This window comes from Chlorocebus sabaeus, chromosome 15 (genome assembly GCF_047675955.1).
Source record: "Chlorocebus sabaeus isolate Y175 chromosome 15, mChlSab1.0.hap1, whole genome shotgun sequence".
NCBI classification, from domain to species: domain Eukaryota; kingdom Metazoa; phylum Chordata; class Mammalia; order Primates; family Cercopithecidae; genus Chlorocebus; species Chlorocebus sabaeus.
Genome location: NC_132918.1, coordinates 51327237 through 51354769, shown reverse-complemented (window position 1 = coordinate 51354769; position 27533 = coordinate 51327237). Strand labels below are relative to the sequence as shown.

Below are 27533 nucleotides of genomic sequence, written 5' to 3'. Positions count from 1 at the left end.
ATATTAATATTAAAACATGGCACTAGAGATATAATTATGGATTGATACAAATAAGGTTGAATATTTTCTCCCATTGAAGTTTTCTTTTAAAATCATCTCAATCTACTAGAAAAATAACAGGAGTCATCAAGCTACAAGAGAGGAGAAAACATTGCCACAACAGATAAACCTTACACACTCACGCCTTCCTTTAAAGTGTTGGGTCTTAAACTGTACAGCTGCAGAAAACTAGCATTCTGCCACTAAAATCAAAAGTTGGTAGTCTATTCTAATTTACTAGGAAGAAATATGGTTATGTTTTTTCTTATTTAAAGTTTTCCATCCATGATTTTTTTCTCAAACTTTTGGGGTTGGTTATACTTAAGCAGTCTTCAATGCAGTGTAACTGGGTCTGATTTAGCAGGGAATTGTGGACTTGGTTATCTTCAGTTTAGTACGCTGCTAATGTTCATGGTGGTAAAGGGAAGAACGGTACAGCAGATACTGTCAGTGCCATGCCCTGAGCCCCAGGCGTCTTCGTCTTAGAGCAAGCCAGCTTGACTTCCACTGACAGTATCTCCATCTCTTTGCCTGAGTGTTTCACCTGGTGACTGGAACCTGCCAGAAGAACCTGAGAATTAACTTCCCCTAAGGAACAAAGCTAAAGCAATGACTGACAGAAATGGCAATGTGTACATCCAGCCCCCCGCCCCATGACGGCATAACTCTAAGATGGTTCTACGCTGGCTCTGGAGATCTCCATCAGGATTAAAGCCCAGCTGCGCCTGCTGGTCATCTGCTTGATGGTACACTTCCCTAGCTCATTTCCCACCTTTTTGCTAGTGCTTCCTGGGGTCCACTCTCAAATGAACTACTCAGACTCAAGTCCTTGTCTTGTGTCATGATTTCCTAATACTTAGCCAATTGAATGAGTTTAATTTAGAACATACCATTGGCCATGCACTAGGCTTTGGCCAGGGTTAGGTAGCAAATAATACACAGATACAAGGCCGTCACAGTGAGAGTTGGCAGTACACACATAATATCCAGTTCCTGAGATACTAGAATACAATGCCTGCAAGACAAGAAGCCAGAATGAGACAGGGCTACCCTAGGCAATTGCTAACTGTGTGTGTTGGGTTGCGGGGAGAGTTTGCTGAAATGTCACCAATAAGGCCTCTGAAGGCTGCAATTCCAAATTCCTCCTTCCTCCCACACTACTGGAGACCAGGAGAGGCAGTGGCCTTCTGTAACTTAAAAACCCTGAGAATTCAAGTCTACAGGGCCAGGGTGAGCACATCTGCAGGCCGTTCAGCCAGGAACCCAGATTGTATACCTGGACTGGAAACCTGGAAACAGGGAGCCAAACCTGGCTTTAACATTCTTTTTGATTGGATGATTTAATTCAGGATAAGGCCACAAAGGTAGTGCCCTAAAATTACAAACTGAAGAAAGATCATTGTTTAATTTGGCTGATTTTAAGATTTTAAAATAGTTATAGGAATAATAAAACAATATAGAAAGCTTGATATAGGAAAAAGGTTATCCATAATTCCCCTGTTCGTATATAACTCTTGTCCCCTTAGAGGGTTCCCTTGAAGGCTGTTTTCCTAAATATATCTGTTATGTAATGGCATTCTGTTTCCAGAGCATGTTAAGGTTTCCCATGTGACTAATCTTCATATTTTTAAGTACTACATAATATTCCATCAGCCTGTCGTTCTGTAATTTGTTCTCCTCCTATACTGTATATTCAGATCACTTCTAAGTTTTCACCATTACAAATAATGATGCAGAGAGCATTTTTATACAGTGGCTCTTTCTACTTTTCAGATTATTTTCTTAAAGCAGAATCTCAGAAGCAGCCAAAAGGTAGCAGCATTTCAGTGACACCTGAAACAGGCAGCTCCTATACTTTTATCATTGATGGTCCTTTGATTATTTACAAAACACAGCATGAGTAACAGACAGTGGTATCCTTTCTCTCACACACAAAAAAATTAAGACAAGAATGATCAAGAGCATCATACAAGTTACATAGAAGAAGGCCAGATGGGAAATTAAAAGCAAAGCAGTCTTTGTTACTAAGTATAAGGTTTGTGCAATAAACCTATTACTGATCTTTAAAACGAAGATTTGAAAGTGAGTAATAATTCCAAGTTAGACTCCTACACACTAATTCATATAACAGGCATTCTGTCCTAATGATCACTGGCTCACAGAGAAGCTTCCAGCCTTCTAAAGGTTTCTCTTGACCTGACCTGGTGTGATTCCCTCACTCACACTGACACTCATTCACTCCCATCTGCCACTTATTGAGCCCAGATTCGGGTTGGTTTGCATCACATGTTTTCCTCATTCTTTTCCTTTATGATTGTAAACCTCTCAGCGAGAAGCCTGGCTGATAGCAGGGCCACTGATGACAGTGGTTAGGATGCAGTCAGGCTGAGCCATGCTTGTCAGCCTTGCTCCATACTCTCCTCTTTCCAGAACACTGTGACAAGTGGGAAGGAGCAGTCAAGGCTCTAACCCCTACACATCTGCCTTTAATATGTTAACTCTGCTTCTGCAAGGCAGTTACAACCTCCACCCTGGGCTGTGTACTGCCTTGACACTTCATTTTTATAAGAGAAAGCAAAGAAAGGGGGTGTGCTGATGGAAGGGGGAAGGCAGGAAGAAGATTGGCTCTAATTTAAAATCATCTTAGGAGCTCTAAAAAGTTCCAGGTTGACTGATGGACACATTTACTCCTCAAAACCCTTTTCATAAATATCCACCACTTAACATGTACTTTCAAGAGGCATAAATACTGTCAACGTGTCAGCCTTTATGAAAGGGAGATTTCCAGAACCACTTCTTTTCTCCATGGCTAAGAGCCACACGATTACAGTCCTATTATAGCTGTACCTTGAGAATACAGCCCTTCCCCACCAGTCTGGGCAAGGCAGGCAAACTCACCCCACTAAGAGTAGCATGGAGGCCTTTTCAATTTCTGTGCAGTGATGCATCCTTCCTTTGCGGCAGAGAAGATGGCAGCTCATCTCTGGTGATAAGGTCTACATCTGAGACTGGTAGGGATTGGAGATGTATTTTGTTAACAGCTCTGGCTAAAGTAACCCTCTAATAATATTCAAGTATGGACAGAGAATGTTTCCTGAGACTGGATCACATCTTATTTTGAAGAGGCCTTTAGTGTGATTTTCTCCCTGTTCTCAGTGGAAATGAATGGGTTTTGAAGGCAAGCATGGTGCCCCTCTGGAGAACTGCTGGTTCCTCACAAAGGACTGTGCTGGCATGGCATGGCTCTGCATGGGTAGGATCACTGCCAGCTCACCCTGCCACAGCTGTACACAGATGGGTGGGCCCACCTTTCTGGACAACAGTAGTCAGCAGTGCCCTTCTTTCCTCTCAGCAGACCACTAGCCACAACATGATCAAATCTATGCCGGAGCCTCAGCCTGGTGTGCCCAGGAGTATTAGAGAAGGAAGAAACAAATAGGCTCTCAGATGGACTCTGTCACTCAGAAGGGAAAAGGCTCCAGTGCCCATGCCACCAGATTTACCCTCAGATGAGCTGGATCCCTGTTTGCTGCTGCTACCCAAGATGAGATGTATGACACTGAGAACTGCAGTACCCCACCAGACAACACCTGAGGAGGAGCTCTGGAAACTATAAAGGGGTAAGTGAATTGGATCACAGCATTATTCTCCCATTTGGAAGCTGAAGCACAGTTGTTTTTAAAAGTACACATTCTCAGTAGGATGACCTTGGCAGCATACACCATTGCTTACCAGGATTTATAGAAAAATATCATCCAGTGGTCTTCAAGGGTGTATGAAAAAATGAACATAAGCCTCCATCCAACACTTTGGGCCCCTCTCTCTCTAGTGATACTGACTATATTTCTCTATCTTTCTCCCTTCCACATGTGGCCCTGACACACCAGGCTCCTCCTTCAGGAGAGTTAACCCAGTTTAAAATGTGTTGCTGTGTGTGTGTTTATGTGCTTAATCCTATTGTTAAATCTGTCTCATGATGTGTGCGGACTCCATGAGGGTCAGGACTACGTCATTTTGACTCACTGTTAGAATCCCCAGGACACTGCTTGAAGTATTTGTAGAAGAAAGAAAGGGAGGAAGGAATAAAGGGAGAGAGAGAGAAAGAGGGCAAAGTGCCAGGCATGCTGCTGAGTACAGGCAACACTTGGTCCAAAGCTGCGGAAGTGCTCACAGCCCAGCAGAGGAGGTAATTTAGCATAGCCAGAGAAGGGCAGGCCGACAGGCACCCACTGGTACTATGGGAAGGCTGAGGAGGGATTCAGGAAGGCTTCCCAGGCATTCTGGATTTAGGGGCAGCTCTGGCCAGAGGCAGGGACAGCAGAGAGGCACAGGGATGCAGACCAGGCCTTCCCCCGGCAGGAAGGCAGCCCAGACACAGCACTCCTGGGTGGAAAGAGCAGACGGTGCTGACTTCCAGATGCATGGTCACCCTCATTCCAGGCATTTCCACCCAAAACCTATTACAAAGAATCTTAGATTTCCCTGGAGCTGATTTCTCAGATTCTCTCTAGCAATAGAATGCCCTTCTATTCCTAATTCCTAGAGTAGCACAAGGGTCTACGTGTATGTGGGAGAAACAATGATGAAGGAATCATGAATCCACTGCGGTTTGCTAAATACCATCATGCAGAACTGCACAGCTAAACCAATGGGGCAGGAGCTGCCATCCTGAGGCCTGCCCCGCAAAGTGGGATCTGTCCATCTTTACTGGGGAACCATGAAAAACGAGCAAAGACAGATACTGGTGAGGACAAGCCACTTTATTTAAGAGCTTCGACAGCCCAAAGTGGTTTAACATAGACGCATGGAAGATTTATTGAGATGATAAAATACCTGAACTTGAAAGGCACATAAATTATAATTTTGCAGGTTTTTTTCTTTTTAAAATTTCATAGTCAAGTGCTTTAAGTAATGAATGAAATGCACATAAAGTTGATTTCATTTCACACAAGCTGTCTGGTTAGTGTCTGCAGAGTGCCTTTGCTTCCAGGTGGGACTGAGTTCAGAATCCATGCCACCCATCTGTGCCTACGGCCTTCAGTTTCCTTATCACAGTGGAGATCACTGGGAAGATGAATAAATATAATAATAAGGCAGCCATTATTGACAGGGCACTTATCATACTACACGTTGTACACTGAGGTCAGTGCCTCATATGCTTATCTTGCTTAATGCTCCTAACATCCCTATGAATTAGCTACAATGATTCTCATTTTACAGATGTAAAAACAGGTTTAGAGCACTTTGGTGATACATGGGAAAGTCACACAAGCAATTTTATCTTCTTACAAGACTATGGTGTTCACCACGAAGCTGCGACATACATGAAACTATTTGGCCCTCAGCAAATGCTTAAATACATTAGTTATCTTTCCTTACCTTCCAATTCCTTTTACACACACACACACACACACACGTGCACAGATACAGTGAAAAATCTGCCTCGGGTTTTTGTTCACTTTATTTGTTCATTACCGATTCATGCCTTTTTGGCCTGGTACTCTACTGGGTGCAAAGTTTGCAAAATTAGACTTCATAGCTCCCAGGTCAAAGAGCCAGACCAGTCTCAGGCAGTTACCATGCTCAAATGGATGGCAAGGGTCTGCAAGGAGCAGTGGCAGCCCCCTGCAGGAAACCCCCACTCAGCCATCGGTTAGAGACACATCATCAAAAAGACCATTTTAGACCTTTTTCAACCCTAGTTTTACCCAACTTTTGCTATGCTTTCTTTGGCCTGAGTCTAGGAAGACACTCAAACTTTGGGACTTCCTGACAGTGCAGCTGCCCAGGATGCCCTTTATCATGCAGAACACCCCTCTCTGCTGCCAGGCTCTTGCTTTATGGCAAAACCACTGCAACAGATAATCTAACTTCCAACTAATCACCCTGCACAGTTCCTCATACCGCCTCCACTCCTATCCATCTCCTGCCACTGCCCTGTTTTGTTTCAATTTTTGTCCAGCCTAAGGAACGATATCGATAGTTATAGTAGTAGTATCCGCCTACATGTCAGGCACTGCTCTATGTATTTTAGGTCCTCATTAAATCCCCATAATAACCTTCTGAGGTAGACACTACAACTATGCATATTTTAGTTCATTCAGGAGAAGTAAAGGGTGGGAGGTAATATTTCTTCAGGGCCAACTATATGCCAAGCACCTGTTAAGCCTGCACAATCCTCATGACTCACATGGTGAGTGAGCTGCCCAGGGTCAGTCACAGAGCTGGGAAGTGCCAGGTCTGTGACCACCAAGCCTGGAGCTTCCCTTCTTATGGGTTGGCACACTGCTGTGGTCTGAGAGGGGAAAAGAGAGGCTGCACAACGGCTGCCCTCTCTCCTCCTCCCTCCAACACCCTCTGTTAACATCTTACCTGTTCTTTTTTACCACTCTCCACAAATGGTGCCAGACTCCTGCCTCATCTGGGTGCCCCCACTCTCTGGGCCTCTCAGTTAGTTTTCATAGAGCACTTCCTTTGTCTACACCAATGGTGTGAACAGAGCCAAATAAGAAATTAGGATCATTTGAGCCAATAAAATACAGTGAGTAGCTGACAGGTGTCTCCTGAAACCTAAAATGCTTTCCCAAATCCGTGGGGTCTCAAGGTCTGACACGTCCTCAGCAAGGTACCAGCATAGTTGCTGCTTCTGGGAAGTCTTCTGTCCAGTTTTAGGGGTGACACCAAAAGCTGAGAACCACCAATGAAATTCAGGAAGTAACTGATGCTCAGTGGAGCTGTGTGAACCATACCTTCAGGGGCTCCTGGGTGGCTTTATGAGAAATGCGCACCTGGCCAAAAATAGAGACGCTTTCCCCTGCAAGGCCAGAGGGTCACACCCCTTCCTCTGGGTTCTGCCAGAGTGGAACAGTCACTTTATTTCACCTGGCCCACCGGACATGGGCTCCAGAAGGGCAGGGCCCCTGACTGATTTCTCTCTGAATCCTCAAAGCCAGGGTAAAGTGGGTGCCAGTTAAATGTTTCAAGAATGAACAACTAAACCAGTTATCCTTTTAGAGAACAGGCTGTTTGAGAGATTCTACTCAGAACTACTTATTTGATAGAGGAAGAAACAGGACTCAAGGAGAGGGGAAGTGACTTTGCTGAGAGGCAGGCACACTGTGTTCAGTCCAGAACAACATCCAGCCTTAGATATTTAGTGCTGAGTAACATCCAGCACCCATCATGCGGTGTTAAGTCATTTACGTTCACCATTTCCATCCTCAATGGGTAGAACAGTCCCATTTTACAGAGGAGGAAGTTAAGGTGAAGGAACTTGCTTTCTCCTCAGCTCTCTGCAGGCCAGCCCCACCGACCCTCCTTTCCTCAAGTCACATTCTCTCCCAGCAAAATGAGTGTGCTCTGTTGTTCCCCGCCCGGGAATTCTCTAAAGTTTTAGTTCCAGCAGCCTTTGTAACTGGGGACCCTGATAAAAGTTCTCCAGCACCCTAGACTTTCAGTCTTCATAGCTCTGACTACAGTATTAACGTTCACACTTGTTTGCATAGATATCCGGTTGCTGTCGGTCTCCCCCCACTGGACTGGGAGTTGCACGGGGAACGGCACCACGTTTGTGGACCTGCCACTGTAACCCTAGCACTTAGCTCAGCAGCGGGCACTGAGTGGCACACGTTATCTGTTAGACATCGTGCTTATATTTTTAACCTTTGAGTGCACGAGTGCTAAAGGTGGGATCCGAACCCACGTCTCCGGGGCTCTGGTCATAGCCAAAGGAGTGCTGGGGGTTAGGTTGATACGCTGCAGTGAGAACCAACGGCGCGCAGAGGCAGCGCGGAGCTGTGCCCCGGTTCGCGCGACCCCGGATGGCTCCGCACTCCGCCGCCACCTGTCGTCCCAGCGGGGACTCCCAGGACTCCGTTGGGGGCTGGGAGTCAAGAGGGTCCTGACGTTCAGCCGCGATCCAGGTCCTAGCGGGCTGACGAGGGGCCCGGGCTGCGCTTACCTGCTATTCGCAGGGCTCAGCAACGGCGCTCGGCGAGTCTCGGGGGACTGCGGGACACTGCGGGGGACTAGGGGACCTGCTGGGCCTAGCGGGGGCTGTCGGTCAGCGCGCGGCCCGGCGCCCGAGGTCCGGGAGGGAACAACGTTTGGTCTCGGTACTCAAGCCTGCCTCCGGCCCGGGTAGCCTCGGGTCTAGACCGCCTAGTACCCGAGCTGGAGGCGGAGCCTAAGGCTAACGTGACCTTGCGCTCCCTTGGCGGCCCAGGGCGGAAGGTGTCTGAGGCAAACAGATCTGCGCCCCGCCCCCTCGCTGGGACGGGCCCTAAGGAGACCCGGCCCCGGCCCTGCCCCGGGTCCCTAAGCCCCGCCCTCTCCCCGCCCCCGTCACCGCTCGTTGGCTCCCCACTGCCAAAGCCCTTTTGTGTCGCGTGCGTGTTTGCTTTTTATTTTCCTGTTTTGTATTCTGTTTTGTATTTTTATTTAATTTTCTTTTTAAAAAAATACACGAAAGTAACGCCCACTTACTTATTACGAAATAAAATTAGATTTGCTTATAATGAAAGCAACAGGCCACCTCTCCCTCCCATCATAGCTCTTTTTAACAATTCCTCTGTTAATTTCTTCTGGTAGTCACCCGCTTGTCGCAAAAAATAAATAAATAAAATAAAATAAAATAAAAGAAGCTTACATGGCGATTTTTTGATTTATCCATTGACTTTCTGCCATGTTATATGAGGATTTACTCTCTTACTGCGCGGCCCGTTTCCTTCTGACAAATTTACACCTCTGTTCTCAATCCCTGCCCTGGTAAACGCCAGACCTCAAATCAGGGAAGGATTTCTGGGGCCTGAAGCATACACAGTTGTGTGGGGAGAGGGGAAGAGAGGGCTGCTTAAGAAAGCGAAGACAGAATTAGGGCTTGCCAGTGGACATTTATTTAGAATGAGAAAATAAATCATAACAGAATCTTGGGGCCTTGGAGATTGGGGTCCCTATCCCCTGAGACCTTCTGAGGAAATTTACGTTCCAAATTTGCTTCCCTAATGCAGTCTGGCTTCCTCTGCCTACCCAGAACTCTCCATAAGCCCCCAGGGCTCATGGGAGCCTTGCAGGGAGAGGCCTTGAAGGACAAGATTCACTAGATTCTGCCAATATGGTTTTCTAATGGAGTGAATTGGAGTGTGCGAAAAAGAGAGCCATCAAGGATGATGTCAAGGTTTTTTGATTGCTGTACACTTAATTTCCAGCGTTTCCTAGACACAGGGACACGTCCTCATCTTAGTATGGAGAGTGTTTTATAAGCCTGTCCCCATCATCAGAGCCTCACAGTGCACCCATGAAGTTGGCTGGACGGGTGCACTGTCCACACTTTTAGGAAGCCCATAAACTTGTCCCTTGTGTATTAGCACAGGGGGCATGCAACTTGCACCCAATAAGTACCCAGGTAAAGAGTACTTTCCCACTCAGTCTGAAGACACAGTGTCCATGCCCTCTCGGATCCCTTTTCTCTTACCTGTGGTGTAAAATGTGGCTCCAGAAGGTGATCTTGGACAAGTCTCTTTACCTTCCCAAGCCTCAGTTTCCTTTCCTGTAATGGGAAGTAACAATCCCTACCACACTGAGTTTTGGGAAGGATTAAGTGGCTTAACATCTTTGGATATTCTCTAATTGACAAGTCGGCTTGTTTCCCAGCAGGGTGGGAGGCTCCTGAGAAAGCTTAGGGATTTCTAAGAATCTTGTGTAGCATGTAGTACCACAGGTTGATTAGAGGCCTTTGATTAAAATCATGGGCTGAAGAGTCATTCTGAGTTAGGGCCCTAGGCCAGGGAGGGAGAAGCTGCACACAGAGAGCAGAGAAGAGGCTGGGCAATGACTTGCTCATGCAAGGGAAGCTTTCTTTGCCTGAGGTAGTGAAGACTAAAGCTTGGTCTAGGAGGAAGCCTGGGTTTCCTAGGCAAGAAAAAAGGAATGAATTAATGGCATTCGCAGCAACTGGATGAGATTGGAGAGTATTATTCTAAGTGAAGTAACTCGGGAAAGGAAAACCAAACATCGTATATTTTCATAAGTGGGAGCTATCCTATGAGGATGCAAAGACATAAGAACGACACAGTGGACTTTGGGGACTCAGAGGGAAGAATGGAAAGGGGGTGAGGGATAAAAGACTACAAATTGGGTGCAGTGTATACTGCTCGGGTGATGGGTGCACCAAAATCTTACAAATCACCACTAAGGTACTTACTCATGTAACCAAATACCACCTGTTCCCCAATAACCTATGGAAATAAAAATATGTTTTAAAAAAAGTAGCATCCCCTTGTGCTGGAAGGTAAAACCTCATATAATAGCCAAGCTTTACCTAACCTAAGTGGGGAAGAAGATGCAGTGGCTGAGAAATCCATTTTGGAGAGGCAACTACCTCCTAATTTTTTAGAAGGAGGAATACGTAAATGCAAGTCATGTACTTGCTTAAGCTCACAAAAAGACTACTGGATTATGGGTATAATGGTAATAATATTTTCAGATCTCTCCTTTATTGGTAAGTTTCATTTTTCCTGGATCTTATCTGCCATTATGGCTCAAGGGAGGTGGCCACCTAATGCCACCTCAGGAAGGAGGAAGATTTTACGTAGAGGATGGTTCAGCTTGAGTGCCTCAGAACCAGATCCTGAGGTAAGAATTAATGCAAGTAGTTATTTGAGAGGCACATGGAACACCAGCAGAGTAGTGAAGAAGCAATACAGGGAAGAAAAGGGGAGCTCAATAAAATATTAAGCCAGCTACTATAATAGATGATTAGGGCTTAATCCTAGGGGAAAACCCTAGAAAACAGTGTGAAGAGAATGCCTTGGAATCATCCCACCCAAGGCTGCAGGAGACAGGTCTCTACAGGGAAAAAAGCTGGAACTGACCACTTAGCTCCTATTTTTGAACATTTAAAACATTATTTCTAGGCATAAAATATCATTACTAAACTGAGATCTGGCTATAATATAATACTCTTCTGCAGTTTCCTTCTATCACCTAACGGTGTGCTGATGAAGTTTCAGGAGGAACTCTTTGGGCAGTAAGCAGTGTGCAGATGGCTGAGAGTCACAGTCCTGGGCTGGACCTGAGGACATTCTGGAAAGCTTGCTTGTGGATGGATTGTGATGAGGCCGTAGACTGGGGCAGCCTCTGCTTTTGGATGAACCCATTCTAACCTTGACTTCTGACCTGTCGCTGAGGAAAAGCAAGCTTTGCGTGGGTAAAAATAAAATGTAAAAGGGAGACTGGTGGACTTTTCAAATGACCAAAGAGGGCCAACTTTTTAGTCACTGCCACGACTTCAGCAGATTGGCGTTTTCTTTTCTTTTCTGAGATGAAATTTCACTTTTGTCACCCATGCTGGAGTGCAGTGGCATGATCTTGGCTCACTGCAACCTCCGCCTCCCGGGTTCAAGTGATTTTCCCGCCTCAGCTTCCCAAGTAGCTGGGATTATAAGCGCTCGCCACGACGCCCAGCTAATTTTTGTATTTTTAGTAGAGACAAGGTTTCACCATGTTGACCAGGCTGGTGCTGACCTCAGGTGATCCACCCGCTTCAGCCTCCCAAAGTGCTGGGATTACAGGCAGGAGCGACCGTGCCAGGCCAGGTGTTTTCTTACAAACAGTGAACAGATAATGCTCATGCCAGATCTTCCTTATACAGGCATCAAAGCAGGTCCTCACTAGAAAACCTCCACTTTGTCAATTTGGCTTCATGGCTATACTTACTATTGAGCTAAAATTATGCTTTTAAAACGTGAATCAGTTTATAACACTCCTCTGCTCAAAAGTTTCCAGTGGCTTCTACCACAATTAGGGTAAAATCTCAAGTCCTCCCACTAGTGTGCAAGGCCTTCAAGGATCTGCCCTGACAAGTGCTCCAGCTGTCAGCTGTTCTCATCTCTGGTTTCCTTGACTCTGTTGCTGTTCCTTGTATACAGGGCCTATTTGGACCCAGAACAACTTGTTGTTGTCCTCATTGACCTAAATGGCACACTGCCCACTCTTAGGGTAACTTTCCCAATTCATTAGCTTTCTAATAGACTGCTCCACTTAATAAACAAAAACACTCCCATACAACCCCTTTTGTAGTACTTATTACCTATCATTGGAGGATATTTTACTCATTATCTGTCTCCCTCGCTGAAATGTAGGGCCCAAGAGGGACTGAATCTTTGTACATTTTGTTCTCTGATAGTCCTCACACCCACAACAGTGCCTAGCACCCGATATTCAATAAATATCTGTTCAATGAATGAATGCATTGAATTAAGCAAATGAAATATATATTCAGTACACATACAGATAAAAATATTCTAGAATGCAGACTTTCAACTAATCTAGGTTAGGTTCCTCTCAAACTGAAAAAAATTGTTGGAACACAGAGAAAAAAATAAAATGAAATGTCTGAGCCATATTACATAATCTGATTTATAATTACAGATTGAGTATTAGACTGAGAACTTTTGCTTTTTTATATTTGACCCAATGTCTACCTTAAACATTTAAGCAAAGGTTAGTTTGAAAGGCTACATACTCATTTAAAAGCAGTAAAAAGAAACAAGGTTCTCCTAGTCACTTTAATAATTCAGAATGGTATTCTGTGGCTTCTGTTGGCATTTGAGACCCCAAGGTGGTAATTGGTTACCTGAAAATAAAGGCCTTGATCAAATATTTAACATCTCACTTATTTTCATTTTCTGTATATTTTGTTTTCCTGATTCTCACTTTTTTTTACCCATTCTGCAGTCACACAATTCACACACTGAAGTTAATAGAAATGTTTCATGGATTATTAAATGCAGCTAAGTAATGAGTTTTTGCTAGAAAAAAGGCCAAACTGGGGCCACTTTGCTATTCTAACAAAGTAATTTTTCCTTGAGGGTACAGACTATGAATTTACAGAGGCCTCTACCCTTTATTCTGAAGTTTTGTAAGGCAAATACATTGCTGCAGGAGAGGCTTTAAAGTGGAAAACAGATTCCCCTTGAAAACATGTTTTATGGTGGCACAATTAAGAAGTCTTATAATGAAGAACAGTTGAAAGCACAGAATTATAAGTGGACCCTTATAATTATGGCAAGAAAGACACTAAATAGTGCCTGTTTGCTAATGAAAACATTGCATTCTGGTGCCAAAAGCAGTGGAGTGGGTTTTGGTTGGTGCTTACCTGGGTTAATTGTCCAAGGAGTGCTCCAGTAGCAGCATCCCAATGTTGTCAGCTGCCGTTCCTAATGGAGCTTTTATATTTTACCCCTATTGCTAAAACCCTAATCCAGGCTTTGATGTCCATTTGGGCCTACTTGGTACAAAGAGGGCCTTCTGGAGGTGGTCAAAGTCATAATGGAAAACACTTTAGGAATAGCCTATTCTTTTGTGATCAGGAGAGAGTACCCAGAGAGGTTAGGTGATTTTCTTAAGATCACACCTGACCAGTGGTGGGTTTGGAGTATCAGGACTTTTTTGTTAGAAGCAATTGAAACAGTCTCTGTGATCCAGTAGAAGGGAGTTTATTGGCAGGATTGGGCCTTCAGAACTTATAGTAAGTTTGGAGATCCAGGCTTAGAATGGGATAGAGACAGCAACTCTGAAAAGCTAGAAAGTGAAAACCCTGGGAATAATCTCTTAGTAGAAATGGTCTGGTCAGGAAGCTGCAGAGATAGATGATTAAACTCCAGACACTTCCTATGCCCTTGTTTCACTCATACACTAGTCAAAGTCTTGGGAGAGGCCCTCAGATTGGCCAAGATTAGTATACACTCTCCTGCTTGTCCTGGGAAAGGTGTTGGCAAACTCCTTCAACTGCAGATGTTGAAAGGAAAGCATCTGAATTTCCTCCCTACTAAGACTCTCATAGTGGAGAGGGACAATTTCCCAAAAGGAAACCCAAAGGATGCTGTTAGGAGGAAGGCAGGGATGCAGACAAGCCAGAGTACAATGAAGCCCCAATTCAGTTTAGAGTGGTAGACTTCTGTGCAGCTAGAGATGACCATGAGAAGCAAACAGAAGTCTACCTGGGATTAGCAGGAAGATTTTGCTTTGCAAGCACAGGAGCTTTCTGTCCCTCTCCTCCTGTTTCCTTTTGGCTTAGAATGTAGGTATAAGCCCAGAGGTCAAGGAGCCATTATGAGTCTCAGAAATGAACTACAAGCGTGAACTCCAAAGCCACCTACTAAGGATGACTGAGTGAGTGAATAGGAGTCTGACATATTAAATACATGTCAAATATACGTTAAATACATGTTAAATACATACATCTGGTATGTTAAATACATGTTAAATCGTGGAGCTGCTGTACCAGCTCTGAACTGCCTACTTCCAGGCTTCTTATTTTATAAGAAAATTTAAAAATGGACCAAGCCACTGTAGTTATCAGTAACATTCAGCCTAGCACAATCTGATAATACAAATTAGTCCTAGGATTCTGGTCTCTCAGTCTCATGCAGCACCATTCCTATTCTGCTTACAAAGATATGGTTCCTGCCTTCAAGGAGCTTATGGTTGAATTGAGGTTATATTAGTCAGGGTTCTTCAGGGAAACAGAATCAATAGGATGGATGGATGGATAGATAAATAGATAGATAGATAGATAGATAGATAGATAGATAGATAGACGAAGACATCTATTAAGGGAATTGACTCACATAATTATGGAGGCTAAGAAATCCCACATCTGCCATCTGCAAGCTGGAGAGCCAGGAAAGCCCATGGTGTAATTCAGTCTGAGTCCAAAGACCTGAAAACCAGGGCAGCTGATGGTGTAACTTCAGGTTTGAAGCTGAAGGCCTGAAAACTGGGGCAGGCAGGAGAGATGCTAGTGTAAGTTTCTAAAGGTCCAAGGATCAGAAACTCTGATGTCTGAGGGCAGGAGAAGATGGAAGTCCCAGCTCAAGAAGAGAGATAATTTGCCCTTCCTCTGGATTTTTGGTCAGTTCCAGCTCTCAATAGATGAGAGGATACTCATCCACATTCTTGAGGGTGACTTCTTTACTCGGTCTACTGATTCAAATGATAGTCTTTTCCAGAAACACCCTCATATATGCACCCAGAAATAATGTTTTACCAGCTATCTTGGCATCCCTTATCCCAGTCAAGTTGACACATAAAATTAATTGTCATAGAGATTAAAATCATATTCAAGCAACAAGAGAGCAAGAAAGTGTGAGGTATAATATATTCTGAACTGCAAGGAGCACACTACATCAAAGACAGAGTGCAAAGGAGGTCCTTGCCTGGGCCCTAATCCCTTCCTCTGGCCCCTGTGATTTGTCTGTTGTTGCCATTCTCTTCTGTATCTTTACTTTCTCCTCTTCTCTGCTCTCTTCTCTTAGCTTATACAGAAGGACACATCTCCCCTATCCTTAAAGACTCTTCCCTTTATCTAACGACGTCTCTAATAACAAATCTCTTGCCTTCTCTTCTTATTCAGATTTCTCAAAGGAATGGTCTGCCCACACCTTCCCTCGTCATTTAATCTTCAACCCAGAGCATCTAGTTTCTGTTTCTACCTCCACACTGAAACCACTTTTTCTGATTGCTAATTCCAATGGGTAAATATCTGTCCTCATTTTACTGGACCTGTTGGTTGCATTGGATGATATTGGCTATTGCCTTCATAGAAACCTCTCCTCCCTTATCTCTGTGACCTCACATTCTCCTGGTTCTCTTCTTACCTCTTCGAGTGTGCATACTTTCTTGTCAGGACTGTCAATCAAAACATCAGACCCTACCAAGCTAATGGGAGAACACTGTATCTCTCCTTAGAAATTGAGTCATGAACAAATAAACTATGACACTAAAAATGGTGGTATTCATCCATTTTCACAGTGGTGCCCTGGTAGAATTGTTGAAAAAGAGCTCCTGCCATACAGGGCCCCAGAGCTTCCAGGCTTCTCTCTGCTCCCCTGCCTGGTTCTTCAGCTCCCCAGTGGCCTTCCTGCAAATCTTCTCTTCTTTTACACTAGCCAGAGTCAGTTTCTGTTGCTGTGTCCAAAGAAGTCTTCGTGATACCTTGATGCATGCTCAGCTTTCTAAATACACATATACTGAGCAGGCTGTGAGCCCTGGTTTGTAACTGTGTCCCCTGGGAGCTTGCCCATCAAAGCTCACATCAAATATCACCTGCTCCTCCTTGCAGCCTTCCCTACTCCATGTTCCTGTGGCAAAACCATGTTGATCTTGACTGCCTCAGCAAGGCCCTGATCTGCAATGATCCTCTAGGGTCTCACTGGCCCTTTCATATTTGTCTCTAATGCTCACAGCCAGAATAGTGTGGTCACATTCAGCCTGCCCAGCTGGTCTAGTAGGGCCACAGGGCCATATCCTGATCTTTCCTACTAACCTAGTGTCTCCTAACTGGTGCTGTCCTGCCTCAGATGGTAACTTTACAAAGAGATGACAGGACTTCTTAGGCAAAGTTAGCTCCCGTAACTTTGATCTGTCTTTTGAGAAGGAGCTGGCAAGAAACATTACCCACTCTCGAACTTCAGAGCCTCTGGCATGACAGGAGCCCATTCCTTCTTTCCTCCTTTCCACTTCTACTGTGTTCTGTGCCTGTTTGATTCTTCAGGAAGGAGTTGCTGAGATGGAGTTAAAGGTGCAAAGGGTTTATAAGGACTAACACCTGTAAAAGAAAAAGGCCAGAAGCAGGATTGGACAGAAGAGATGTCAGACTCTGATGCAGAAGCATGAGAGAAGTTCTGTATTGAGCAGAAATGGCCAGGCTTCTGTGCCTTCACTTCGCTTAGTCACTGGCTGGCCAAAGAACAGAATAGCCTTGGCTTGAAAACTTGAGGCAGACCCTGGGGAAGCTAACAGCTGGAGACTGTCAGAAAACCGCACTCCTCCCACCCGGGAAGCAAGTCCTTTCTAAAGGCAGATTTGAGCAGTACATCTCCCTGTCAGCCACACCTTCTACCAACCAGTAGTTGTTGACAGGAGCCCATGGGGTGGCCTAGGTGCCCTGCACATGTCTCACAGTTCTGTGCCAAACTTTCTAACAAAGTGGGGAAGGTTAGCGTGATATCTGTAGTGAGGAACAGGTTTTGTCCATATTCCAGAACCTAAAATAATAGCCAGACATGAAGACTTCACCACTGAGTTCTTGTACCTAGTAACAGAGACTGAGCTGTGAACCCTGGCTCTGTCTCCTTCCTCCGCCCACCGGGCCCTGCCCTGTACACTTGCCTGCACTGTGTGTGCTACGATGTCTGGACCAGTGCTCTGCTTAGGGTACTCACTGGCTGGACGAGTGAGGGAATGGGTGAATTATAGAATGAGTGAAGGAAAGAATGAAATAATGCAAGAATCATGAGAAAAGAACAAATTGAATAAAGACACTTCAGCAACAGAGCTACCAGTTGAGTCATTTAGGGACTGGATGATCATGTCCACCCCCCAGGGATTCCTTGAAAAATCACTTGACAGCTTCATTCAGTGGCAAAAGCACTGCTTTCTTTTCTGCCTGTTCCTTAGCGATGACAGCTACTCTGTTAGTCTCAGCCTGAAGTTTTTTGGTTAAGTTGCCATTCTTCTCTTGAAGGCAGCTTTGGTAATGGCATGGAAAGCCCAGATTGTCTGCGAAGGCTGTGTGTCAATCTGGATCTCAGACCAAAAGGTGGTAATTGGCTGCATTCCCCCCAAGCATTCCTTCTGTCAGTCTTTGTTGCTTCGTGCTTTGCCCAGATGGCACCTGAGCCTCAAGCCTACAGTTGTGGCTGCGGTTGGTTAGAACTCAGTGGCCCTTGAGAGGAGGAGAGCAGGCTGAATGCTTCCTTCCATGTGGTCCTGTAATGGCTTCGATCCATGCATTAATTGGCCTGCCTTTCCTTGGGCAGTTTCAGAGCCCATGACTGGGACTGATTCTGACAGCCTGCCCCGTCAGAGAGCATGCTGCTGAAATACACCCTAGAGGGGGAGATAACTTTCCCAAGATCATTTTCAGAAAGGACAAGAGAAATTTCACATGAATGCTTGGTCAACACTTTCCTATTTTTTTTTTCTTCCAAGAAGAGGAAGTATGAAGTGTATTAGTAACTGCTTATACATTTGAATTTTTACATATATTGAGTCAGTCACCTTAGGTTAAGTTACACTGTGGTAACAAGCAACCTCCACATCTCAATGGCTTAGAATAATGAAGGTCTATATCTTGCCCAGGCCACATTTCTATCATGAGCCAACTGTGACTTTGCTCACTCCGTTTGATCTTCTTGGAGACATTGCCTTATGGCAGAGGGAAGAAAGGGACGTGGAAAACTGTAGCTTGCTCCTATCACTTTTGTGCAGAAGTGACAAGTCGTTTTCCTCTACGTTTTATAAGCAAGTCATACGCCACTTTTAGGTTCAATAGGCTAAGCATGTATAGTCCCCCTGCCAACACAGGTCACAGGGCCAAGTCTGATGTCAATGGGGTGAGAAAGTAGTATCCCTGCCCAGGGAAAGCTAATGTTTTGAGTCATAATGTACTGAAGCACTTACATTTACAATGAGGAGTCAGGCGAGGAAATTCAGATGATCTAGTGAGCTTTCAGATATGTGCACGGCTCTGCATCTGCAGATGCAGTAGAGGACGGGCATCTCCACAAGCAGCGTTATTTAATGGCTCAGGGTCTAAGGTCTAGTTTGATTTCCACCCCTGCTTGTGTAACCTTGAGTAAATGGCCTAATCTTTCTGAACCTCTAAACGGGCATATTAATATCTCCCTATTAGGGCTATTGTGAAGATTAAGTCAGAGATCTAGCAGGAGTATAATACATTGGAGATTTTATTATGATAAAGTAGTTCATGCTTGCTATGGACAATTTGGAAAATTCAGAAAAAGAGGAAGAAATAAATAACACTAAACAATTTCTTGCCACCCAAAGACAACCAGTGCTAAAACTTTGGCATATTTCCTTCAAAAGATAAAAGCATGCTATTTTTAAAGCTGCAGCTGTTTCTGCATTTGGGCAGAAGGACAAGGAAAACATTTGTTTGGGAAGACACCTTAATGGGCTTATTAGCTCCCCTCCCTTGCTCTCCTTGGCTAGTCTGGATGGGAAACTTTGAAACAAAAGTTTTCTAAATTGTCTGTATCAAATCACACAGAAGTTTTTTAGTGCTTTGTTGACAGCAGAGAAGAAGGAAGATTCCATTGTTGGGATCCTAGAAATTGGAAAAGAAAAGATGTGAACATGGTGGGAAGCCTAAGAGATTGTCTAAAATAGAGTTACATATACGGAGAAAGTGAGGGATATAGAGAGGGGGGGACTGGCAGAGAGAAAGACAGAGAGGGATGGAGAGGAAGGGACACAGAGAGGACACTCCAATGGCAGAGAGAACCAGGAATGTGCGTATGTGCTCATGTGCACGCATGCACACACACACAGACACACACATGCACACAACACACACACGTACAACACACACACACACGCACGGCAGAATAAGAAACTCTGAACACCAGACCTAACCTGCTTCCTCAGTAACGATGCGCTAGGCAAATCTTGCCTGGGCCCATCATGTCCAATCAACTTCAGAGACAGAAGCTGGATTTTTGGTTCCCAGTGTTTTCTTGCCACGTGCTGCAGTCTCCACTTTATTGTCCTCAACATTTTAGGACAAAGGCTGTTTCACAAAACAGCCTCATGTTGTTGCTGCCATGGGGAATGCAGGAGACGGTCCTTGTCCTGAGAGGGACTAAGTGGCTTAGAGAGAAGAGCAGGGCACAAAAGGTCGGTGCTGAGATCTCTTAAGGGGATTGACAGCTGAGCCAAGAGGAGGGGCTGGAATAAGAGGTGAGAGGCTGCCCCTGGAAAAAGGAAATCTCCTTTTCTCAGGGTGTCCTTTAAATATCAAGGAGATGCTTTGGATTTCTGCCTTTCTGTGAGGTTAGGGGTTGAGTGATTATATTGAGATATTAAAGACATCTGTTAATTGATATATATATATATGTAAAACATAAAACACCATAATATATGTGTGTGTATGTATGTACGTTTAACACAGGTGAAATCATACTGTCCACACATTGTATATCTTGCTTTTTCTTCTAAGTATTATATTTCAGACATTCTCCCATGTCATTAAAGACTCTCCATAAACATCAGTTTAGGGCTTTAATCTTTTAACAGCCCTTGAATTGCCCTCCCTCTGCCTCCGCATCCCCAGACCTCCCCGTTCCTGCCGCCCACCTGCATTGCTTTATAAATTTCTCTCGGCTGAGCTGAAGGAGGGGCCTCTGACAAAGTCTTCAGTGGGCTCAATTCTGGAAAACATGGACTGAGTCATGTGACAGTGATTGCTGTGTCCCTCCCGTCTGTTATGGCAGCCATCACGAAGACACGTCCAGAGTGCAGGCACAATTTAGTTATTTGCCATTGTAGTTAATGAAAAGATGAAATTGGAGCCTATGAGCACAACATGTAGGCAGTACCATAATTAGCCCTTTGGAAGGTGAAGGATCCACTTTAAAATAAAAGAAAATAGCTTTACTCCCACAATGAAATGGCAGCAATTTTTCAGCTAATGCAGAACCTGCAGTATTTCTGTAATTATGTCCCCTAGGTCTGTTATTCACTGTAATTTCCTCCTTTCTTTTTCTTTTTTCTCTTTCTTTTTCACTCCTAAGTACATTCCCTTTAGTACAAAGAAGGCTAAATAATATTATTTGCAAACAGATGGAAAAAACTCTTACCTACATGATGAATGCATTGTATTCTGGTGAAAAGTAAAAAATAAAAGGCCAAATAATTAAGTTATTTACCTAGTAGAGCCATGCTGTCTAAAATTCACCAAACTTGTACAGGTGAGACTTGGCCTTGCTTCCTGATGAAAGAGCAGGTTCTCCGAATAAGGAAGGGCTATTTTCTGGGAGGTGACTGACTGCTATGGAAAATCACCAGTGGGATGGGCAGCAAAGAATTTGGGACCAAACAACTGGGCTCTGCCCCAGACCAGACCTGAGACCATCACCTCACCTCTCTGTGCCTCAGTTCCTGACCTGCAAAATGCATAAAAATCCCAACTTTGTAGGCCAGTGTCAAGCACGTGAAGGTGCTTAGTGCAGTGCCTGAAATGTGGTCAGGGCTCAGCAACAGTAATTATTTCTTTTACCCTGTGACCTTTGAATGAACGAACATTTAACATAGGGAGAACCTGGGCCAACAATGACTCATTGGCTTCTAAAGACTGATGGCTCCAGAAATCTAGAAGACAGTCAACGTAAGAATATTTTGATTTTTTCGAGGCAGCATGTTGAGAGGCTTTGCAGCAAACAATCTTGCAAGACAGGTGCTGTTATCCCTGTTTTACACTTGAAGAAACAGAGGCTCAGCGGGTTGCCCAAGGCCACATATCTTCTAAGTGGCTGAGCCAAGACTTCTATTTCATTCTATCTCATTTCAGAGGCTACACTCATTTCTTTGCACCTTTGCTCAAATTCTGTCTTGAATTTACTGTATACTAATTTTTCATCTGTGAAATGGGCATATTGCTTGTCAGCCTGGTCAAATGCATGGCCTTTGTTAGCAGGTAGACCTGAATCTATGCTCCAGAACTTTCATCACACATCTCATGTGACTTTAGGCAAGGAACTTAACATACCATCTGTAAAATAAGAGAAACTATCTCTTAAATTCCGGGGACATAAAAGAGATAGCGTTTGTAAAGCAACTGTGTAAAGTACGTGGCATGTTATAAGCATTCACTAAAAAAAAAAAGCAAACAAAAAAACTTTTATGATATCACCTTCTGTGTGTCTGTTGTGAGGATTTATTGAGGTCACAAACAGGGAAGTCTTTATAACTTGAGAATTCCTAGGTCCATCTTGGTCCCCAACCAGATTTTGTATCACCAGCTTCCATGCCTTTCCTAGTAGTAGTGGCCATGAGGCCCCTGTAACCCGGTGTGGGCAAATTATCCCTACACCTCTTAACACTTTCAACTCTGAACTCTCCCCCGCACTGAGGGGACAGTTACTATATGAAAGTGTTTGCATGAGGCTTCAGCAGCCAGTGCAGAGGCTTAAGCAGCAATCCTCTCTTCCTGATTAGTTCCACTGCAGACCTTAGTCAAACAGAGTCTGTGTTCCCTCAGCACACAGCACCAAGACTTGCCAGGGACAAGGGGATGGGGAGTAGCTGATGTGTGATTAAAAATTCACTGCAGATCACCAGCCAACAAATCGTGCCCTTCGGGAAGACTAAAAATTGACTGCAGTGTCAATTTACTGCCCCAGCCTGGGAATCTGTGCCCTGATCTGGAGATAGAGAAGTCACTGTCTTTGTCAGATATAAGGGTCAGGTGGTGGTGGTTGGGGAAAGTCAGACTAGCTGGGATAGGAAGGGGAGTGTATCATGGTCCTTGGGGGTCAGATCTGCCCCTTTCTTTCCTCCTCCTCCCCCTCCCTAACTTCCTCTCTTTCTTTTCTCTTTTCATCCCTCCTTTATTTCATTTCTACAAATAGTTATTGAGTCCCTGTTGAGCTAGGTCCTAGTCTAGGCTCTGAGCTAGAGAATGAATCTCACCTAGCTTAGTCTCAAGGGGGTACAGAAAAGTAAAGGACGATGACACTCATTGATTATCCATGATAAAGGGAATCACAGGCAGTATGGCAGCTCAGCCTTGGGGGTGGTGGGGGGTGTCCAGGAAAGTGTTTTAGAAGAAATGACACCTCAGCTGAGCTTTGAGGAGTGTTGGCAGGGGGACTTAGAAGAGCCTCAGCAATGGCCCAGTGATACGTGGGGGATGCATGTCTTCGGCATGAGTGGAGGTGGGGTGGCAGTACAGAAGGAGAGCAAGCATGGGAAGGGTGTGGCTGGAGGGCAGCATTCTAGCCAGGCTGTAGGAGAAGAATGAGTCAGACAGGCCCATCACGTGTCTGGTGGCTTCAAATCCCAATCCTTCCATTTAACAGCTGGGTCACTGTGAGCAAGTTTCTCATGTGGAAAGACTCGGTTTCCTTATCTATGTGAAATGGTCATTCTAACACCCACCTCATAGGGTTTCATTACACCATCATGCTACCTAGAACGTAAGAAGGGGTACCTCTAAAGAGACAGAATATGCCCCAGCACATCTGGCCAAGCTTACCAACCATTTTCTCTGGGTAAAGATGGAAATAGGACATTTAGAGGGCAGTAGGCAGACTGGTTTCTACCATAACCTTCCCAGACCCCAAAATCTCCAAGACAGTGTCTGGCTCATTTGGGCACTCAGCAAATAGTACCTGATTCTCCCAGATGTGGGGACTGGAGAGCTGTGGGATAGTACACTAGGCAGGCTCATGACTAACTGGTAAGCCTTTCCTCTCTGGCAGAATTATCTATTGCCAAGCCCTTTGAAGTTCATAATGTAGCTGGAGCCATAGAACCCATAGTGTCCCTGGCCTCCAAGTTCTAACCTCTCTGTTGGTGCGTGAGGTTTAAGGAGAGCTCTCTGTGTTTGTGCAGCCTGAAGGTAGTCACTACCATCAGCCAATGTGGTGTGTGTGGCACATGGTTGAGGCCCTCGCCTCAGCCATGAGATGAGTAAGATTGCTTGAGTGTAGAAGTTCAAGACCAGTCTGGGCAACATGGCAAGACCCTGTCTCTCCAAAATTTTTTTTTAAAATTAGCAGGCGTGGTGCATGTACCTGTGTTCCCAGCTACTAGGAGGCTGAGGTGGGAGGACTGCGTGAGCTCAGGAGACTGAGGCTGTGGTGAGCTATGATTGTGCCACTATACTCCAGCCTGGGTGACGGAGGAAGACCCTATCTTAAAAAAAAGAAAAAAAAAAAAACCGAGAGAGAGATGGCAGAGAGATGGAAGGGGAAGTTACATCACATTTATTAAACTTTTCTAAATAACTCCTTAAAAAAATTCCCTCAGTAGCTGCCACTGTTTCTGCTTTCTGTACATCTTCCCTCCTCAGCCTTTCCAGGCATGCTTTTCTCTCCCATCCTAGGGTCACCATGTTGCACAACTCCAGGTAGTGCTATTCACATCACAGTCCATGTGTCTGGTGTCCCTTGTCCTCTGTGAAGCTACACTTGGTGACCCTGCTACACTTTCTTTAAAAACTTAACATTAACACAGTATCCCCAGCTGACCACCTATACCAGAACATGTTTGCTGCCCCAGACCTTCGCCTTCCATCATTCCAGCTCAAGCACTTTCTAATGGTGACCATTCAGTGTAGGCCTATGTGAACACAACCTTCCTGCAAGGGAGTGGAATGTCTCAAGCCAGTGCTTAATATCTCCATTTTACACATGGGCAAACTGAGGCTCTGAGAAGCAAGTTAAACTGCCAAGTTGACACAGTTGCCAAGAGGCACAGCTGGCAATCCCTCTGCCCCAAGCCCTTGCTCTTCACCATTGCATACTCCTTATCTTTCAATTTGGATTGTGGAAGGAAAGACTGTGCTCCGTCTTTACATTTCATTATTCCTTTAAGGTTTATCATAATGCCGTGTACACACTAGAGACTGAATGAGAGAATTTGTGGCAAATAAGGTCAAAACATTTTACATTATTGATGATTCAACAGCATGTTGCATTTTTACTCTATGCAAGAAAGTAGCATGGTGATTTAGTACATAGACTATGGCACCAGATAGCCTGTGTTCCAAATTCAGCTCTACCACTGACTGTGTAACTTTGAGCAAGGTACTTAACCTCTCTGTGCCTCAGCTTCCATATGTGTAATTTTGAGATAATTACTTTATAATATATAATTGTGAATAAATCAGTTAATACTTAGAATATACTTAGAACAAAGCCTATATTTTAGTAACTGCTATATAAGTTTCAGTTATTGTTATAGCTAAAACTATTGGATGTTAATTCTCCAGCTTGACTATTCTGAAGGATAATAAAGTCAAAAACAGCAGCTAGTTCCTATTCATTCAAGAGGTCTGGAGGCTTGGGCAGTGGCTTTGAGGGTATTTTAACAACTTTGCTGATTAGTGAAAAATAGAATTGATCAGCAGGCCAACCGCTCCAATCTTGGCCCAGGTGCAGATTCGATTATAACTGCAGCTTAAATCACACTCTCTAGCTGCCTCAGAAAGTACAGGCGATCCTCAGCCTCTGCCCCTTGGGCACATGCTTATTTGCATGTCTGCATTCAAGTCAACCAAATGAAACTAGTCAAAGCAATGATGATGGTAGAGAGAGTCAGGATTTTTTTTTTCTCTCCTGTGTCTAACAGAGGAGTAGAGTCCTTTAATGGAATACATGAATTTAGTCATTCATTGCTTTAGGACATCCACTAAATCAAAATAATAGATCCCACATCCCCAAGCAATGGAAATTCCACTGGCTAACTCAAGGTACAACAAGAAGGTGATCTAGACATCTAACTTTGTAGCTGGAATTTTGAAGTGTGTGGAAAATTTAATGAAACAATACACTAGCTGTCAAATCATATGCCCCAGCTTCTGTAAAAGACCAAAATAGATATTTCTCCTGTGACCTCAATACTCCCTCTTCTCCCATTCTGGAATACTACTATTTCATGGCTGGGCAGAGACCCAAGCAACCAGGCTTTCTGCTGGAGGGCCCTTCTCCTCCAGCCAGTACCTGGGATTCCCTGCCAAGGTCCACGCCAAGTCTTCCGTTTCTGATATAAAAATAGCCAAGATAATTGCAATGGATAAGAACAGCTTTGGAATAAGTTATTCCCCACTCCTTTTAGGGTCTGTGGTGCTCATATCACACCAACCCTGTTCAGCATCTAAGCTCGGGCACAGAGCTCATCCTTCCCAGGAGAGCACCCTGCAGGATGGTGTGCCCAGTTCATCACAAAATTATGCACTATTTGTGCTGTTTGGGGTGCTGCTCAAATCCATAAATCTAAACCCATAAAGGCAAGGTGAAAACTCTTCAGGAGGGAATAGGGGTTTTCCTTTTACTATGGAGAAGTCGAGACATATGCATTTGCTAATACCTGCTTCCCTTCAACACACCTCAGCCTGATTTCCAACTGGGTAGCTCCATGGTCTTAATAGACTGTAAGAGCATTCATTTTTGTTAATTTTGTAGCCTACAATTTCTTTGCTGGTTTAAGCGTTCTGCAGAGTGTGATTTGTTAGTTTTCATTAGAAAGGAAAAGGTGTAGTGTCGCACTCTCTGACTTTCATAAATCACATTTTCAGGTGGTTTTAGCATGCTGGAACATTTCTGAACCCAGGCCTGACATGAATAATCCCAAGGATGTGGATCTGTGTCAGGCAGCCAGCACTTGAAGCGCTTCTACGATCCTATCTGTGATTCACTGAACATTCATGCTGAGGCACAGACAAAGGTGAATTAGTTCCAGACAAAAATGCATCAATGCTCTATTGAATAGTCAATTATTAAACACATAATAGAATCTGTGGTTAGCAAGGCATGCTGAAGATGTGCCATGTTTGCACAATTTCTAACAGGAAACAAAGATTGGCTTACAATTTTTTTAAATGAAACAATTCAGTGGTATTTAAGGTAAACTTGGATACACACATCTTTTCTTATATGTGGGCATGAGATGTCTGTTCATTATTCAGATTCTCTTTCATTTCTTCCCTTAATTAGGCCTTGGGGCCATTAACTCTTAAAACGCAGTAGTCAGCAGTTATGGAAGGAATAAATCTAGGTGAATTGCCCAAAGTGGCAGACCATCCAACAATCTTTATATTTTTCATTTGTTTTGGCCTTTATTTAACTTATGTATACATATGCATGCATGTGTCCTGAAATCACAGGGCTCTAAGCAAAACAGTGCATCATGCAGCTTGTCTTCCTACCCTGTATTCTTGGTCTCAAAGTCTCAAATGTATGCAAACCACCAGCTAAGAGATAGTCTTCTTTTTAATACAGGCTTGCCTTCAGATTGCCTCAGACTATCTGGGAACAGAAAAAGCTGTTCAGTGGTTTGGATTTGAAGCACTACCCTTGCAGGCCCAGTGGGATGATTAAGGACAATGATAGGCACAGGTGCTTCCACTGACCCTGCAAAAGTCAATGGTTGTGAATTGCCCTAAGTTCTGCTACTAGCTATGTGTCTTTGGGTAAACTACCGCTACTCTGGTTATGCTAATCTATAAAATGGATGGTTGAATGAAAAATAAAATAATTATTTAAGAAAAATCTTTAGTGGCTCATAAACACATTGAAATCAGATGCCAAATTTTGGGTGCATATATGATTTATTGAATAGTCTTAAATCAGTTGGGATATAAGCATGAGATGATTTCATTTTCTCTAATCATGTCCTTTAACTATGTATGTTGTCTCTTTTCAATCTTTAGCAACATCTTGGGCAGAATCCATCACTTTTCTGTCACTTTCAGTTGTTAGAAATTGAGTCCAGTTCAAAGTTTCAATCTGAAGCTCAAGTTGAATCTCCTCCCCTCTCCTCCTCCAGTGAAGATTTTACCCATGACTCTAGGAACTTGTAGGTGGGAGGCAGGTATAATGTGTTCCTTTGCCTGGCACCACAGAGTTGGGGGTCTGGGATACGCCTTTCAGACACCTGCTCCCCTTTATCCCTTTGGTCTGGGTCCT

General features: G+C 44.2%; 1 protein-coding gene across 5 annotated transcripts in view; it reads right to left on the bottom strand.

The window, feature by feature from the left end:
- NMNAT3 (nicotinamide nucleotide adenylyltransferase 3) overlaps positions 1–8285 on the bottom strand; it is a 116109-nt gene extending 107824 nt beyond the window's left edge. For all 5 annotated transcript variants that reach the window (XM_008008920.3, XM_073023559.1, XM_038002793.2 and 2 more), the window contains exon 1: positions 8000–8285. The gene's annotated coding sequence lies outside the window, so the exon portion shown is untranslated. The remainder of the gene's footprint in view (positions 1–7999) is intronic.
- Between the last annotated feature and the right edge of the window lie 19248 nt (positions 8286–27533).